At 47.3% G+C, this 16,259-nt stretch overlaps 5 non-coding genes across 5 annotated transcripts; 2 read left to right on the top strand and 3 right to left on the bottom strand.

Moving 5' to 3' along the window:
- The first annotated feature begins 3,533 nt into the window (after nucleotides 1–3,533).
- Nucleotides 3,534–3,616, top strand: TRNAL-UAA (transfer RNA leucine (anticodon UAA)). Its single transcript has one exon. It is a non-coding gene; the product is annotated as a tRNA-Leu (tRNA).
- A 339-nt stretch (nucleotides 3,617–3,955) lies between these two features.
- On the bottom strand, nucleotides 3,956–4,038 carry TRNAL-UAA (transfer RNA leucine (anticodon UAA)). Its single transcript has one exon. It is a non-coding gene; the product is annotated as a tRNA-Leu (tRNA).
- Nucleotides 4,039–8,806: 4,768 nt separating this feature from the next.
- On the bottom strand, nucleotides 8,807–8,889 carry TRNAL-UAA (transfer RNA leucine (anticodon UAA)). The gene has a single exon. It is a non-coding gene; the product is annotated as a tRNA-Leu (tRNA).
- A 4,345-nt stretch (nucleotides 8,890–13,234) lies between these two features.
- On the top strand, nucleotides 13,235–13,317 carry TRNAL-UAA (transfer RNA leucine (anticodon UAA)). Its single transcript has one exon. It is a non-coding gene; the product is annotated as a tRNA-Leu (tRNA).
- A 339-nt stretch (nucleotides 13,318–13,656) lies between these two features.
- On the bottom strand, nucleotides 13,657–13,739 carry TRNAL-UAA (transfer RNA leucine (anticodon UAA)). The gene has a single exon. It is a non-coding gene; the product is annotated as a tRNA-Leu (tRNA).
- Nucleotides 13,740–16,259: the final 2,520 nt, after the last annotated feature.

Genomic DNA, 16,259 nt, shown 5'->3' with positions numbered 1-16,259 from the left:
ATGTGTATGTAATTATCTAGCCATCTGCAACATAAAGAAGCATTTAAAGCACGTTATTTTAAAGCACAAACACGAAACAAATAGCACTTTAGCCACACATATTTAATTAATTCGCTCACTGACTTAGTTCACGTATCAATAAAGCAACATAAATGCATTCCCGCGTGTAATTCTTTCATTAGTAATGTTGGTTAGTCAGAAACTTCAACATAATTAATAATTAATAATTAATGTATCAGTAATTTTAATTATGACATATAAACATAAACTGGAGTTTAAATCTCAATAAATTTTCAATAGAAAACTCTGCTCCAGCAATCACACCTCCCTGTGACAGGATGCCTATTGTTGGGCCTCCTCCACTGCGAGTTTCGGTCATCAGCAGGAGGGCAGCCCAGTGTCTGTGACTGGTGGCATCCATTTTGTGATGCCAGGGCTCTGCAGGATTCTACCGTGTTTCCACAGTCGGTACATTTCTATCCCTCTAGAAGGGTGCGATCATACTCCCACACCAGTTACTGGTGTGGGGGTATGATTCCAAATCGTTTGACACCAAACACTACATGTTTTGATGCAGCCATCCCATAGTTAGCATTTACTGCGAGGTTATAAAGCACTTAAGAGTATATGGTTTGACCGCATTCACAAACAGCCCCAGAGAATAGACTCTGAGAGCTGCAGAGGGGCCCTGCTCAGGCAGAGGCACCCCCTCACATGGAAACCGAGCACCCTGCCCTCAGGATTGATAGGGCCTGCCTTAGGGGTGACTGATAGGTTTAAATGTGTGTTCATGGAGAGATATAGTGAACCTATATCTCAGTGAGGAGTGCTAACACTACCTCACCCAGGCTGCAGTAGCAGGCCTGTGGTATCATATTTAGTCTGCTTCCCAGGGGTGGCATAATACATGCTTTAGCCCCTGGTAGGCCTTTGAAGTACCTATGCCCTTGGCACCTAAGGTACCATATACTAGGGGCTCATAAGGTACCACAGTATCCAATCACTAGTGCACATAATATGCACTCCAAGTTCTTTAGAGAGAACAGAGAGGATGGGGCCTTGATTAGCAGGGTCCCAGCCAGACTATAGCCAGAAACCAGTGTAAACATCAGAAAAAAAGTGGGGGCAACATAAGAGGCAGATCCTACTCTCCTTCAATGGGTGACCCGGATGCGGAGGGGTGAGTTTCTGACAGGTAGGACATGTGTGGGTACACTGGGGGATATGTTCCTGTCCCAACCAGAGTGTCTGATGTGGACAGGAACTGTATGTCAGCACAGGAGTTTGTGTGTTGTGGTTGTGTGCGGAGTTGTGTATTTGCGTACTTGCAGCGTTGTCTGTGACGTTGCATTATTTGCTGGTAGTGGATGAGGTACAGAAGCGGAAAGGCTTGTAGAGCTGGATTCATTGCATTCAGGACCGGGTGGAGGGACCGGGAGTCTGGTTTTGCGCTCCGCTTTCGTGCTTCTGCTGTCTCTGGGTGGGGGATTCTCAACTGCGGTGTGATGGGCTGTTTGCGGCATTGTGATTTGTAAATTGGACGGGACGTCATTCCGCACGGTGGTGTCTCTCTATTGGCTGCCTCTGCCGCAGCTTACCGAAAATGGGCTATGTTTGCCCATTGTAATATGGCGGGAGCGAGGACCGCTGCTGGAGTGCGGAAAAAGAAATTTTCCGCTACAGCCAGAACCACGGATGTGTCTCCGCCCGCCATCCTAATGAGCCCCTTAGTATCTTGTCCTGAAGTTAACAAAAATATGTATGAGGGGAAGGCGTAGGGATACACTGACCTCCAGAGCCGCATGGGGTGACCCGAGGGACCCTCTGGGACCTAAGTGAGAAGAAAATCAGCCAAACATGCTGCTACACAGCTAAACTCTTGTGGGGTTGAAAATAACCAACCTCAATTGGTGGACAGGACGCATTAATTCACTATAAGCCCTGGGGCTGTATTCATAAAGGGGAGGGCTGCCTGCTCCCACTCCCCGAGCCATCAGAGCCCTCAGGGAGCCCACCCCTGGGGTTGAACATATTGTGTATGGGTGGGGGGTGAAGTTTGAGGGCCCCTGGGAATGAGGTCCCTGAGGCTGAAATCGGCCCGGAGAAGTGGGGGATTGTGTTTCCCTCTTCCTCCAAAAAGCACGCAAGGCCCCATGGGGTCCCCAGGGCTGACATCAGCCCAGGGAGGGGGGCTACACTTGCCCCCTCCCCTCAATCTAAAAGAGTGGCCCTGGGGGATGGGGTCCCCAGGGCCTAACAAGGCTCGGGGACGGGGCCCACACTACCACCTCCCATTATTTAAATAAGTGGCCCCGGGGAATAGGATCTCCAAGGTGGATAATGGCTCAGAGAGGGGGGCGCGTGACCCCGCTCCCCTTACAAAAATACACGGCCCTGGAGCATGGGATCGCCAGGGTCTAAAGAGGCTCAGGGAGGGGGACCACATGACCCCTCCTCTTTTTTAGACATATGTACTGTCCTGGGGAATGGGGTCCCCAGAGTCTAAAGAACCCTGGGGAGGGGGAGCACGTGGCCCCACTTTATTTTTAATAATTTAGTATAAGTGGCCCTAAGGGATGGGGTCCCCGGGCCCATTATGGCTTGAGGAGGGGCCATCCGGCCCCATTCCCTTTATCTTAAGAAATGGCCCAGGGAGATGAGGTCCTCAATGGCCTATCAAGGGTTGGAGTGAGGGGCTGAGTTGCCCCCTCCCCTTTAATTAAAAAACAAACGTTCCCGGGGATGGTGTCCCCTGGGCATTACACGGTTCTGCAATAAGGTGGCTGTGAGGCGCCCTCCCCTTTTAAAGTATAAATGCGGCCCTCGGGGATAGGGTCCCCAGGGCCCAAAGAGACTCGGAGAGGAGTACCACATGACTCCCTTCCCCTTTCATTAAAAAAAAGCCCCCCACCCCCCCCCCGAGGGCCTTGCATGGTCCTGGGAGGGTGGGCCACGAGCATTTTAACTTATATGTACAGCCCGGGGGATGGGCACCCAGGGCCTAAACAGACTTGGGAAGGAGGGCCGCACTGCTCCACTTCCCTTTAATAAAAAACAGAAAAGGCCCTGAGTGAATACCCTATAGCCTATGCACCAACGGTCAAAGGCTGTGTGCAGTGAGGTGTTGGCTGCCATTGGGAGGGTTTGACCACAGGGCCTGGCTGCAGACTGTGATATCACTGATGTCATCAATGTTGTCATAAGTGATGTCATATGTAAGATCACAAGCAGTGCATGGCTAGGCACAAGTTATTGTTAGCTCTCCTAACTATCCCTGCTGAATTATTGTGTGATTTTATTTTGTTCAAAATGTTGTTACTGACAAGTTCACCCAACTGTACTTTAACCTTTGCTATTTTCAGAAAAATGTTAAGGTTTTTTTTAGAAAAAAGAACAATATATTTTTATAGCACCGAACAATAATATTACTTTAACAGCCTGTGCTTATTTCCATCAAATATATATAGATATCATACACTCAACTACATCAATCCATTAAAAGATTCCCATGTAGGTGGGAGGATAAACACAGCACCAGGATGGCCGAGTGGTTAAGGCGTTGGACTTAAGATCCAATGGACATGTGTCCGCGTGGGTTCGAACCCCACTCCTGGTAGAGAGCTTTTGTACTTCCTTAGAGCAATCACACAATCAAGATTGTATTTCCTTATAAACAAAGTAGAAACAGAAAAACTAAGTCATGTTTAACCATCCGTTAAACCAACTGAAAAGTAATCAGGCGGACGACCTGTTCCCCAAAACATGGAAACTTCCAAATTAGACATTTGACGAGCACAAATAACTGATTTACTTTGTATTTTGTAGAAGAATTCCTGTTAATTACTATGCAGATTTAATATGTAGCTTCTATCTTATTATTAATAATGTACAATTGGGAAAAATGCATACATTTATATTTAAATAAACGGTGCCATGGGAGAAAAAAAAATCCATCTACCAGGAGTGGGGTTCGAACCCACGCAGACACATGTCCATTGGATCTTAAGTCCAACGCCTTAACCACTCGGCCATCCTGGTGCAGGTGATGGATTTGTGGTCTGCACGACTGATGTCAATGTTTCACTGAACCATGATTGGATTCTGTTATTATCATTGTATTTTTGCCGCCTGTTATTTTCGCAGAACTCGCATTAAGCAGAACAGTTCCGATGGCGCTTGTGCTACAATGGCGAAGGTTATACCACGACATTGAAATTCACCAGAAGACGGCGCTCACACTGAGCACGATTGTATGGGAAACCGCCAGCTTGTTAGCGCTCTAGTTGTTCGTTAGAACACTCTGGGACATTCTGTCATTGGGCTATACATGGGCTACATCTGGGTGATATTTGGGCTACATTTGGGCTCTTTTGTCTCTGGTGGCCATCTTGGGAGACGTCCGTTGAGCCGCTGAGCAGAGCGAGCAGGAAAGGATGTTGACTTGCAACATTTAGAAAATCTCCGCTCTCGAAAATCACAAAAATAAAAACACGGAAGAAGGAAGCTCAAACTAGAAAATGTTACATCCATGAATGCACTTCCTCGGAATCATAGTGAAGCCACCGCAAGTTTATTAGAGTTCATTGTGGCTTTATTCTCCTCCAAGGGCAACTGGCAGCATGCCTGGAGCTGCTGTCCTTACGGAAACTTTTAATACAGTCAGAGGCCGAGGTCAGGTGGTTTCTAACCATATTCAGCGAGGCCTCTCTTCATTTTTCGGCAACTCAAATGCAGGCTGTAAATATCGGCCATCTTGGATTAGGCCAAAATGGACCATCTTAACTAAAAGAAATACAAAACAACGTTACTACATCGTAATGATTAAACAGTGTTAATTCCCACTAATACCCTTATGTGTATGTAATTATCTAGCCATCTGCAACATAAAGAAGCATTTAAAGCACGTTATTTTAAAGCACAAACACGAAACAAATAGCACTTTAGCCACACATATTTAATTAATTCGCTCACTGACTTAGTTCACGTATCAATAAAGCAACATAAATGCATTCCCGCGTGTAATTCTTTCATTAGTAATGTTGGTTAGTCAGAAACTTCAACATAATTAATAATTAATAATTAATGTATCAGTAATTTTAATTATGACATATAAACATAAACTGGAGTTTAAATCTCAATAAATTTTCAATAGAAAACTCTGCTCCAGCAATCACACCTCCCTGTGACAGGATGCCTATTGTTGGGCCTCCTCCACTGCGAGTTTCGGTCATCAGCAGGAGGGCAGCCCAGTGTCTGTGACTGGTGGCATCCATTTTGTGATGCCAGGGCTCTGCAGGATTCTACCGTGTTTCCACAGTCGGTACATTTCTATCCCTCTAGAAGGGTGCGATCATACTCCCACACCAGTTACTGGTGTGGGGGTATGATTCCAAATCGTTTGACACCAAACACTACATGTTTTGATGCAGCCATCCCATAGTTAGCATTTACTGCGAGGTTATAAAGCACTTAAGAGTATATGGTTTGACCGCATTCACAAACAGCCCCAGAGAATAGACTCTGAGAGCTGCAGAGGGGCCCTGCTCAGGCAGAGGCACCCCCTCACATGGAAACCGAGCACCCTGCCCTCAGGATTGATAGGGCCTGCCTTAGGGGTGACTGATAGGTTTAAATGTGTGTTCATGGAGAGATATAGTGAACCTATATCTCAGTGAGGAGTGCTAACACTACCTCACCCAGGCTGCAGTAGCAGGCCTGTGGTATCATATTTAGTCTGCTTCCCAGGGGTGGCATAATACATGCTTTAGCCCCTGGTAGGCCTTTGAAGTACCTATGCCCTTGGCACCTAAGGTACCATATACTAGGGGCTCATAAGGTACCACAGTATCCAATCACTAGTGCACATAATATGCACTCCAAGTTCTTTAGAGAGAACAGAGAGGATGGGGCCTTGATTAGCAGGGTCCCAGCCAGACTATAGCCAGAAACCAGTGTAAACATCAGAAAAAAAGTGGGGGCAACATAAGAGGCAGATCCTACTCTCCTTCAATGGGTGACCCGGATGCGGAGGGGTGAGTTTCTGACAGGTAGGACATGTGTGGGTACACTGGGGGATATGTTCCTGTCCCAACCAGAGTGTCTGATGTGGACAGGAACTGTATGTCAGCACAGGAGTTTGTGTGTTGTGGTTGTGTGCGGAGTTGTGTATTTGCGTACTTGCAGCGTTGTCTGTGACGTTGCATTATTTGCTGGTAGTGGATGAGGTACAGAAGCGGAAAGGCTTGTAGAGCTGGATTCATTGCATTCAGGACCGGGTGGAGGGACCGGGAGTCTGGTTTTGCGCTCCGCTTTCGTGCTTCTGCTGTCTCTGGGTGGGGGATTCTCAACTGCGGTGTGATGGGCTGTTTGCGGCATTGTGATTTGTACATTGGACGGGACGTCATTCCGCACGGTGGTGTGTCTCTATTGGCTGCCTCTGCCGCAGCTTACCGAAAATGGGCTATGTTTGCCCATTGTAATATGGCGGGAGCGAGGACCGCTGCTGGAGTGCGGAAAAAGAAATTTTCCGCTACAGCCAGAACCACGGATGTGTCTCCGCCCGCCATCCTAATGAGCCCCTTAGTATCTTGTCCTGAAGTTAACAAAAATATGTATGAGGGGAAGGCGTAGGGATACACTGACCTCCAGAGCCGCATGGGGTGACCCGAGGGACCCTCTGGGACCTAAGTGAGAAGAAAATCAGCCAAACATGCTGCTACACAGCTAAACTCTTGTGGGGTTGAAAATAACCAACCTCAATTGGTGGACAGGACGCATTAATTCACTATAAGCCCTGGGGCTGTATTCATAAAGGGGAGGGCTGCCTGCTCCCACTCCCCGAGCCATCAGAGCCCTCAGGGAGCCCACCCCTGGGGTTGAACATATTGTGTATGGGTGGGGGGTGAAGTTTGAGGGCCCCTGGGAATGAGGTCCCTGAGGCTGAAATCGGCCCGGAGAAGTGGGGGATTGTGTTTCCCTCTTCCTCCAAAAAGCACGCAAGGCCCCATGGGGTCCCCAGGGCTGACATCAGCCCAGGGAGGGGGGCTACACTTGCCCCCTCCCCTCAATCTAAAAGAGTGGCCCTGGGGGATGGGGTCCCCAGGGCCTAACAAGGCTCGGGGACGGGGCCCACACTACCACCTCCCATTATTTAAATAAGTGGCCCCGGGGAATAGGATCTCCAAGGTGGATAATGGCTCAGAGAGGGGGGCGCGTGACCCCGCTCCCCTTACAAAAATACACGGCCCTGGAGCATGGGATCGCCAGGGTCTAAAGAGGCTCAGGGAGGGGGACCACATGACCCCTCCTCTTTTTTAGACATATGTACTGTCCTGGGGAATGGGGTCCCCAGAGTCTAAAGAACCCTGGGGAGGGGGAGCACGTGGCCCCACTTTATTTTTAATAATTTAGTATAAGTGGCCCTAAGGGATGGGGTCCCCGGGCCCATTATGGCTTGAGGAGGGGCCATCCGGCCCCATTCCCTTTATCTTAAGAAATGGCCCAGGGAGATGAGGTCCTCAATGGCCTATCAAGGGTTGGAGTGAGGGGCTGAGTTGCCCCCTCCCCTTTAATTAAAAAACAAACGTTCCCGGGGGATGGTGTCCCCTGGGCATTACACGGTTCTGCAATAAGGTGGCTGTGAGGCGCCCTCCCCTTTTAAAGTATAAATGCGGCCCTCGGGGATAGGGTCCCCAGGGCCCAAAGAGACTCGGAGAGGAGTACCACATGACTCCCTTCCCCTTTCATTAAAAAAAAGCCCCCCACCCCCCCCGAGGGCCTTGCATGGTCCTGGGAGGGTGGGCCACGAGCATTTTAACTTATATGTACAGCCCGGGGGATGGGCACCCAGGGCCTAAACAGACTTGGGAAGGAGGGCCGCACTGCTCCACTTCCCTTTAATAAAAAACAGAAAAGGCCCTGAGTGAATACCCTATAGCCTATGCACCAACGGTCAAAGGCTGTGTGCAGTGAGGTGTTGGCTGCCATTGGGAGGGTTTGACCACAGGGCCTGGCTGCAGACTGTGATATCACTGATGTCATCAATGATGTCATAAGTGATGTCATATGTAAGATCACAAGCAGTGCATGGCTAGGCACAAGTTATTGTTAGCTCTCCTAACTATCCCTGCTGAATTATTGTGTGATTTTATTTTGTTCAAAATGTTGTTACTGACAAGTTCACCCAACTGTACTTTAACCTTTGCTATTTTCAGAAAAATGTTAAGGTTTTTTTTAGAAAAAAGAACAATATATTTTTATAGCACCGAACAATAATATTACTTTAACAGCCTGTGCTTATTTCCATCAAATATATATAGATATCATACACTCAACTACATCAATCCATTAAAAGATTCCCATGTAGGTGGGAGGATAAACACAGCACCAGGATGGCCGAGTGGTTAAGGTGTTGGACTTAAGATCCAATGGACATGTGTCTGCGTGGGTTCGAACCCCACTCCTGGTAGAGAGCTTTTGTACTTCCTTAGAGCAATCACACAATCAAGATTGTATTTCCTTATAAACAAAGTAGAAACAGAAAAACTAAGTCATGTTTAACCATCCGTTAAACCAACTGAAAAGTAATCAGGCGGACGACCTGTTCCCCAAAACATGTAAACTTCCAAATTAGACATTTGACGAGCACAAATAACTGATTTACTTTGTATTTTGTAGAAGAATTCCTGTTAATTACTATGCAGATTTAATATGTAGCTTCTATCTTATTATTAATAATGTACAATTGGGAAAAATGCATACATTTATATTTAAATAAACGGTGCCATGGGAGAAAAAAAAATCCATCTACCAGGAGTGGGGTTCGAACCCACGCGGACACATGTCCATTGGATCTTAAGTCCAACGCCTTAACCACTCGGCCATCCTGGTGCGGGTGATGGATTTGTGGTCTGCACGACTGATGTCAATGTTTCACTGAACCATGATTGGATTCTGTTATTATCATTGTATTTTTGCCGCCTGTTATTTTCGCAGAACTCGCATTAAGCAGAACAGTTCCGATGGCGCTTGTGCTACAATGGCGAAGGTTATACCACGACATTGAAATTCACCAGAAGACGGCGCTCACACTGAGCACGATTGTATGGGAAACCGCCAGCTTGTTAGCGCTCTAGTTGTTCGTTAGAACACTCTGGGACATTCTGTCATTGGGCTATACATGGGCTACATCTGGGTGATATTTGGGCTACATTTGGGCTCTTTTGTCTCTGGTGGCCATCTTGGGAGACGTCCGTTGAGCCGCTGAGCAGAGCGAGCAGGAAAGGATGTTGACTTGCAACATTTAGAAAATCTCCGCTCTCGAAAATCACAAAAATAAAAACACGGAAGAAGGAAGCTCAAACTAGAAAACGTTACATCCATGAATGCACTTCCTCGGAATCATAGTGAAGCCACCGCAAGTTTATCAGAGTTCATTGTGGCTTTATTCTCCTCCAAGGGCAACTGGCAGCATGCCTGGAGCTGCTGTCCTTACGGAAACTTTTAATACAGTCAGAGGCCGAGGTCAGGTGGTTTCTAACCATATTCAGCGAGGCCTCTCTTCATTTTTCGGCAACTCAAATGCAGGCTGTAAATATCGGCCATCTTGGATTAGGCCAAAATGGACCATCTTAATTAAAAGAAATACAAAACAACGTTACTACATCGTAATGATTAAACAGTGTTAATTCCCACTAATACCCTTATGTGTATGTAATTATCTAGCCATCTGCAACATAAAGAAGCATTTAAAGCACGTTATTTTAAAGCACAAACACGAAACAAATAGCACTTTAGCCACACATATTTAATTAATTCGCTCACTGACTTAGTTCACGTATCAATAAAGCAACATAAATGCATTCCCGCGTGTAATTCTTTCATTAGTAATGTTGGTTAGTCAGAAACTTCAACATAATTAATAATTAATAATTAATGTATCAGTAATTTTAATTATGACATATAAAGATAAACTGGAGTTTAAATCTCAATAAATTTTCAATAGAAAACTCTGCTCCAGCAATCACACCTCCCTGTGACAGGATGCCTATTGTTGGGCCTCCTCCACTGCGAGTTTCGGTCATCAGCAGGAGGGCAGCCCGGTGTCTGTGACTGGTGGCATCCATTTTGTGATGCCAGGGCTCTGCAGGATTCTACCGTGTTTCCACAGTCGGTACATGTCTATCCCTCTAGAAGGGTGCGATCATACTCCCACACCAGTTACTGGTGTGGGGGTATGATTCCAAATCGTTTGACACCAAACACTACATGTTTTGATGCAGCCATCCCATAGTTAGCATTTACTGCGAGGTTATAAAGCACTTAAGAGTATATGGTTTGACCGCATTCACAAACAGCCCCAGAGAATAGACTCTGAGAGCTGCAGAGGGGCCCTGCTCAGGCAGAGGCACCCCCTCACATGGAAACCGAGCACCCTGCCCTCAGGATTGATAGGGCCTGCCTTAGGGGTGACTGATAGGTTTAAATGTGTGTTCATGGAGAGATATAGTGAACCTATATCTCAGTGAGGAGTGCTAACACTACCTCACCCAGGCTGCAGTAGCAGGCCTGTGGTATCATATTTAGTCTGCTTCCCAGGGGTGGCATAATACATGCTTCAGCCCCTGGTAGGCCTGTGAAGTACCTATGCCCTTGGCACCTAAGGTACCATATACTAGGGGCTCATAAGGTACCACAGTATCCAATCACTAGTGCACATAATATGCACTCCAAGTTCTTTAGAGAGAACAGAGAGGATGGGGCCTTGATTAGCAGGGTCCCAGCCAGACTATAGCCAGAAACCAGTGTAAACATCAGAAAAAAAGTGGGGGCAACATAAGAGGCAGATCCTACTCTCCTTCAATGGGTGACCCGGATGCGGAGGGGTGAGTTTCTGACAGGTAGGACATGTGTGGGTACACTGGGGGATATGTTCCTGTCCCAACCAGAGTGTCTGATGTGGACAGGAACTGTATGTCAGCACAGGAGTTTGTGTGTTGTGGTTGTGTGCGGAGTTGTGTATTTGCGTACTTGCAGCGTTGTCTGTGACGTTGCATTATTTGCTGGTAGTGGATGAGGTACAGAAGTGGAAAGGCTTGTAGAGCTGGATTCATTGCGTTCAGGACCGGGTGGAGGGACCGGGAGTCTGGTTTTGCGCTCCGCTTTCGTGCTTCTGCTGTCTCTGGGTGGGGGATTCTCAACTGCGGTGTGATGGGCTGTTTGCGGCATTGTGATTTGTACATTGGACGGGACGTCATTCCGCACGGTGGTGTGTCTCTATTGGCTGCCTCTGCCGCAGCTTACCGAAAATGGGCTATGTTTGCCTATTGTAATATGGCGGGAGCGAGGACCGCTGCTGGAGTGCGGAAAAAGAAATTTTCCGCTACAGCCAGAACCACGGATGTGTCTCCGCCCGCCATCCTAATGAGCCCCTTAGTATCTTGTCCTGAAGTTAACAAAAATATGTATGAGGGGAAGGCGTAGGGATACACTGACCTCCAGAGCCGCATGGGGTGACCCGAGGGACCCTCTGGGACCTAAATGAGAAGAAAATCAGCCAAACATGCTGCTACACAGCTAAACTCTTGTGGGGTTGAAAATAACCAACCTCAATTGGTGGATAGGATGCATTAATTCGCTATAAGCCCTGGGGCTGTATTCATAAAGGGGAGGGCTGCCTGCTCCCACTCCCCGAGCCATCAGAGGCCTCAGGGAGCCCACCCCTGGGGTTGAACATATTGTGTATGGGTGGGGGGTGAAGTTTGAGGGCCCCTGGGAATGAGGTCCCTGAGGCTGAAATCAGCCCGGAGAAGTGGGGGATTGTGTTTCCCTCTTCCTCCAAAAAGCACGCAAGGCTCCATGGGGTCCCCAGGGCTGACATCAGCCCAGGGAGGGGGGCTACACTTGCCCCCTCCCCTCAATCTAAAAGAGTGGCCCTGGGGGATGGGGTCCCCAGGGCCTAACAAGGCTCGGGGACGGGGCCCACACTACCACCTCCCATTATTTAAATAAGTGGCCCCGGGGAATAGGATCTCCAAGGTGGATAATGGCTCAGAGAGGGGGGCGCGTGACCCCGCTCCCCTTACAAAAATACACGGCCCTGGAGCATGGGATCGCCAGGGTCTAAAGAGGCTCAGGGAGGGGGACCACATGACCCCTCCCCTTTTTTAGACATATGTACTGTCCTGGGGAATGGGGTCCCCAGGGTCTAAAGAACCCTGGGGAGGGGGAGCACATGGCCCCACTTTATTTTTAATAATTTAGTATAAGTGGCCCTAAGGGATGGGGTCCCCGGGCCCATTATGGCTTGAGGAGGGGCCATCCGGCCCCATTTCCTTTATCTTAAGAAATGGCCCAGGGAGATGAGGTCCTCAATGGCCTATCAAGGGTTGGAGTGAGGGGCTGAGTTGCCCCCTCCCCTTTAATTAAAAAACAAACGTTCCCGGGGGATGGTGTCCCCTGGGCATTACACGGTTCTGCAATAAGGTGGCTGTGAGGCGCCCTCCCCTTTTAAAGTATAAATGCGGCCCTCGGGGATAGGGTCCCCAGGGCCCAAAAAGACTCGGAGAGGAGTACCACATGACTCCCTTCCCCTTTCATTAAAAAAAAGCCCCCCCCCCCCCCGAGGGCCTTGCATGGTCCTGGGAGGGTGGGCCACTAGCATTTTAACTTATATGTACAGCCCGGGGGATGGGCACCCAGGGCCTAAACAGACTTGGGAAGGAGGGCCGCACTGCTCCACTTCCCTTTAATAAAAAACAGAAAAGGCCCTGAGTGATGACCCTATAGCCTATGCACCAACAGTCAAAGGCTGTGTGCAGTGAGGTGTTGGCTGCCATTGGGAGGGTTTGACCACAGGGCCTGGCTGCAGACTGTGATATCACTGATGTCATCAATGATGTCATAAGTGATGTCATATGTAAGATCACAAGCAGTGCATGGCTAGGCACAAGTTATTGTTAGCTCTCCTAACTATCCCTGCTGAATTATTGTGTGATTTTATTTTGTTCAAAATGTTGTTACTGACAAGTTCACCCAACTGTACTTTAACCTTTGCTATTTTCAGAAAAATGTTAAGGTTTTTTTTAGAAAAAAGAACAATATATTTTTATAGCACCGAACAATAATATTACTTTAACAGCCTGTGCTTATTTCCATCAAATATATATAGATATCATACACTCAACTACATCAATCCATTAAAAGATTCCCATGTAGGTGGGAGGATAAACACAGCACCAGGATGGCCGAGTGGTTAAGGCGTTGGACTTAAGATCCAATGGACATGTGTCCGCGTGGGTTCGAACCCCACTCCTGGTAGAGAGCTTTTGTACTTCCTTAGAGCAATCACACAATCAAGATTGTATTTCCTTATAAACAAAGTAGAAACAGAAAAACTAAGTCATGTTTAACCATCCGTTAAACCAACTGAAAAGTAATCAGGCGGACGACCTGTTCCCCAAAACATGTAAACTTCCAAATTAGACATTTGACGAGCACAAATAACTGATTTACTTTGTATTTTGTAGAAGAATTCCTGTTAATTACTATGCAGATTTAATATGTAGCTTCTATCTTATTATTAATAATGTACAATTGGGAAAAATGCATACATTTATATTTAAATAAACGGTGCCATGGGAGAAAAAAAAATCCATCTACCAGGAGTGGGGTTCGAACCCACGCGGACACATGTCCATTGGATCTTAAGTCCAACGCCTTAACCACTCGGCCATCCTGGTGCGGGTGATGGATTTGTGGTCTGCACGACTGATGTCAATGTTTCACTGAACCATGATTGGATTCTGTTATTATCATTGTATTTTTGCCGCCTGTTATTTTCGCAGAACTCGCATTAAGCAGAACAGTTCCGATGGCGCTTGTGCTACAATGGCGAAGGTTATACCACGACATTGAAATTCACCAGAAGACGGCGCTCACACTGAGCACGATTGTATGGGAAACCGCCAGCTTGTTAGCGCTCTAGTTGTTCGTTAGAACACTCTGGGACATTCTGTCATTGGGCTATACATGGGCTACATCTGGGTGATATTTGGGCTACATTTGGGCTCTTTTGTCTCTGGTGGCCATCTTGGGAGACGTCCGTTGAGCCGCTGAGCAGAGCGAGCAGGAAAGGATGTTGACTTGCAACATTTAGAAAATCTCCGCTCTCGAAAATCACAAAAATAAAAACACGGAAGAAGGAAGCTCAAACTAGAAAACGTTACATCCATGAATGCACTTCCTCGGAATCATAGTGAAGCCACCGCAAGTTTATCAGAGTTCATTGTGGCTTTATTCTCCTCCAAGGGCAACTGGCAGCATGCCTGGAGCTGCTGTCCTTACGGAAACTTTTAATACAGTCAGAGGCCGAGGTCAGGTGGTTTCTAACCATATTCAGCGAGGCCTCTCTTCATTTTTCGGCAACTCAAATGCAGGCTGTAAATATCGGCCATCTTGGATTAGGCCAAAATGGACCATCTTAATTAAAAGAAATACAAAACAACGTTACTACATCGTAATGATTAAACAGTGTTAATTCCCACTAATACCCTTATGTGTATGTAATTATCTAGCCATCTGCAACATAAAGAAGCATTTAAAGCACGTTATTTTAAAGCACAAATACGAAACAAATAGCACTTTAGCCACACATATTTAATTAATTCGCTCACTGACTTAGTTCACGTATCAATAAAGCAACATGAATGCATTCCCGCGTGTAATTCTTTCATTAGTAATGTTGGTTAGTCAGAAACTTCAACATAATTAATAATTAATAATTAATTTATCAGTAATTTTAATTATGACATATAAACATAAACTGGAGTTTAAATCTCAATAAATTTTCAATAGAAAACTCTGCTCCAGCAATCACACCTCCCTGTGACAGGATGCCTATTGTTGGGCCTCCTCCACTGCGAGTTTCGGTCATCAGCAGGAGGGCAGCCCAGTGTCTGTGACTGGTGGCATCCATTTTGTGATGCCAGGGCTCTGCAGGATTCTACCGTGTTTCCACAGTCGGTACATGTCTATCCCTCTAGAAGGGTGCGATCATACTCCCACACCAGTTACTGGTGTGGGGGTATGATTCCAAATCGTTTGACACCAAACACTACATGTTTTGATGCAGCCATCCCATAGTTAGCATTTACTGCGAGGTTATAAAGCACTTAAGAGTATATGGTTTGACCGCATTCACAAACAGCCCCAGAGAATAGACTCTGAGAGCTGCAGAGGGGCCCTGCTCAGGCAGAGGCACCCCCTCACATGGAAACCGAGCACCCTGCCCTCAGGATTGATAGGGCCTGCCTTAGGGGTGACTGATAGGTTTAAATGTGTGTTCATGGAGAGATATAGTGAACCTATATCTCAGTGAGGAGTGCTAACACTACCTCACCCAGGCTGCAGTAGCAGGCCTGTGGTATCATATTTAGTCTGCTTCCCAGGGGTGGCATAATACATGCTTCAGCCCCTGGTAGGCCTGTGAAGTACCTATGCCCTTGGCACCTAAGGTACCATATACTAGGGGCTCATAAGGTACCACAGTATCCAATCACTAGTGCACATAATATGCACTCCAAGTTCTTTAGAGAGAACAGAGAGGATGGGGCCTTGATTAGCAGGGTCCCAGCCAGACTATAGCCAGAAACCAGTGTAAACATCAGAAAAAAAGTGGGGGCAACATAAGAGGCAGATCCTACTCTCCTTCAATGGGTGACCCGGATGCGGAGGGGTGAGTTTCTGACAGGTAGGACATGTGTGGGTACACTGGGGGATATGTTCCTGTCCCAACCAGAGTGTCTGATGTGGACAGGAACTGTATGTCAGCACAGGAGTTTGTGTGTTGTGGTTGTGTGCGGAATTGTGTATTTGCGTACTTGCAGCGTTGTCTGTGACGTTGCATTATTTGCTGGTAGTGGATGAGGTACAGAAGTGGAAAGGCTTGTAGAGCTGGGTTCATTGCGTTCAGGACCGGGTGGAGGGACCGGGAGTCTGGTTTTGCGCTCCGCTTTCGTGCTTCTGCTGTCTCTGGGTGGGGGATTCTCAACTGCGGTGTGATGGGCTGTTTGCGGCATTGTGATTTGTACATTGGACGGGACGTCATTCCGCACGGTGGTGTGTCTCTATTGGCTGCCTCTGCCGCAGCTTACCGAAAATGGGCTATGTTTGCCTATTGTAATATGGCGGGAGCGAGGACCGCTGCTGGAGTGCGGAAAAAGAAATTTTCCGCTACAGCCAGAACCACGGATGTGTCTCCG

Source organism: Triturus cristatus, chromosome 6 (genome assembly GCF_964204655.1).
Source record: "Triturus cristatus chromosome 6, aTriCri1.1, whole genome shotgun sequence".
NCBI lineage: Eukaryota > Metazoa > Chordata > Amphibia > Caudata > Salamandridae > Triturus > Triturus cristatus.
The sequence above is the reverse complement of the archived record's forward strand: the minus strand, read 5'-3'. Positions and strand labels throughout refer to the sequence as shown.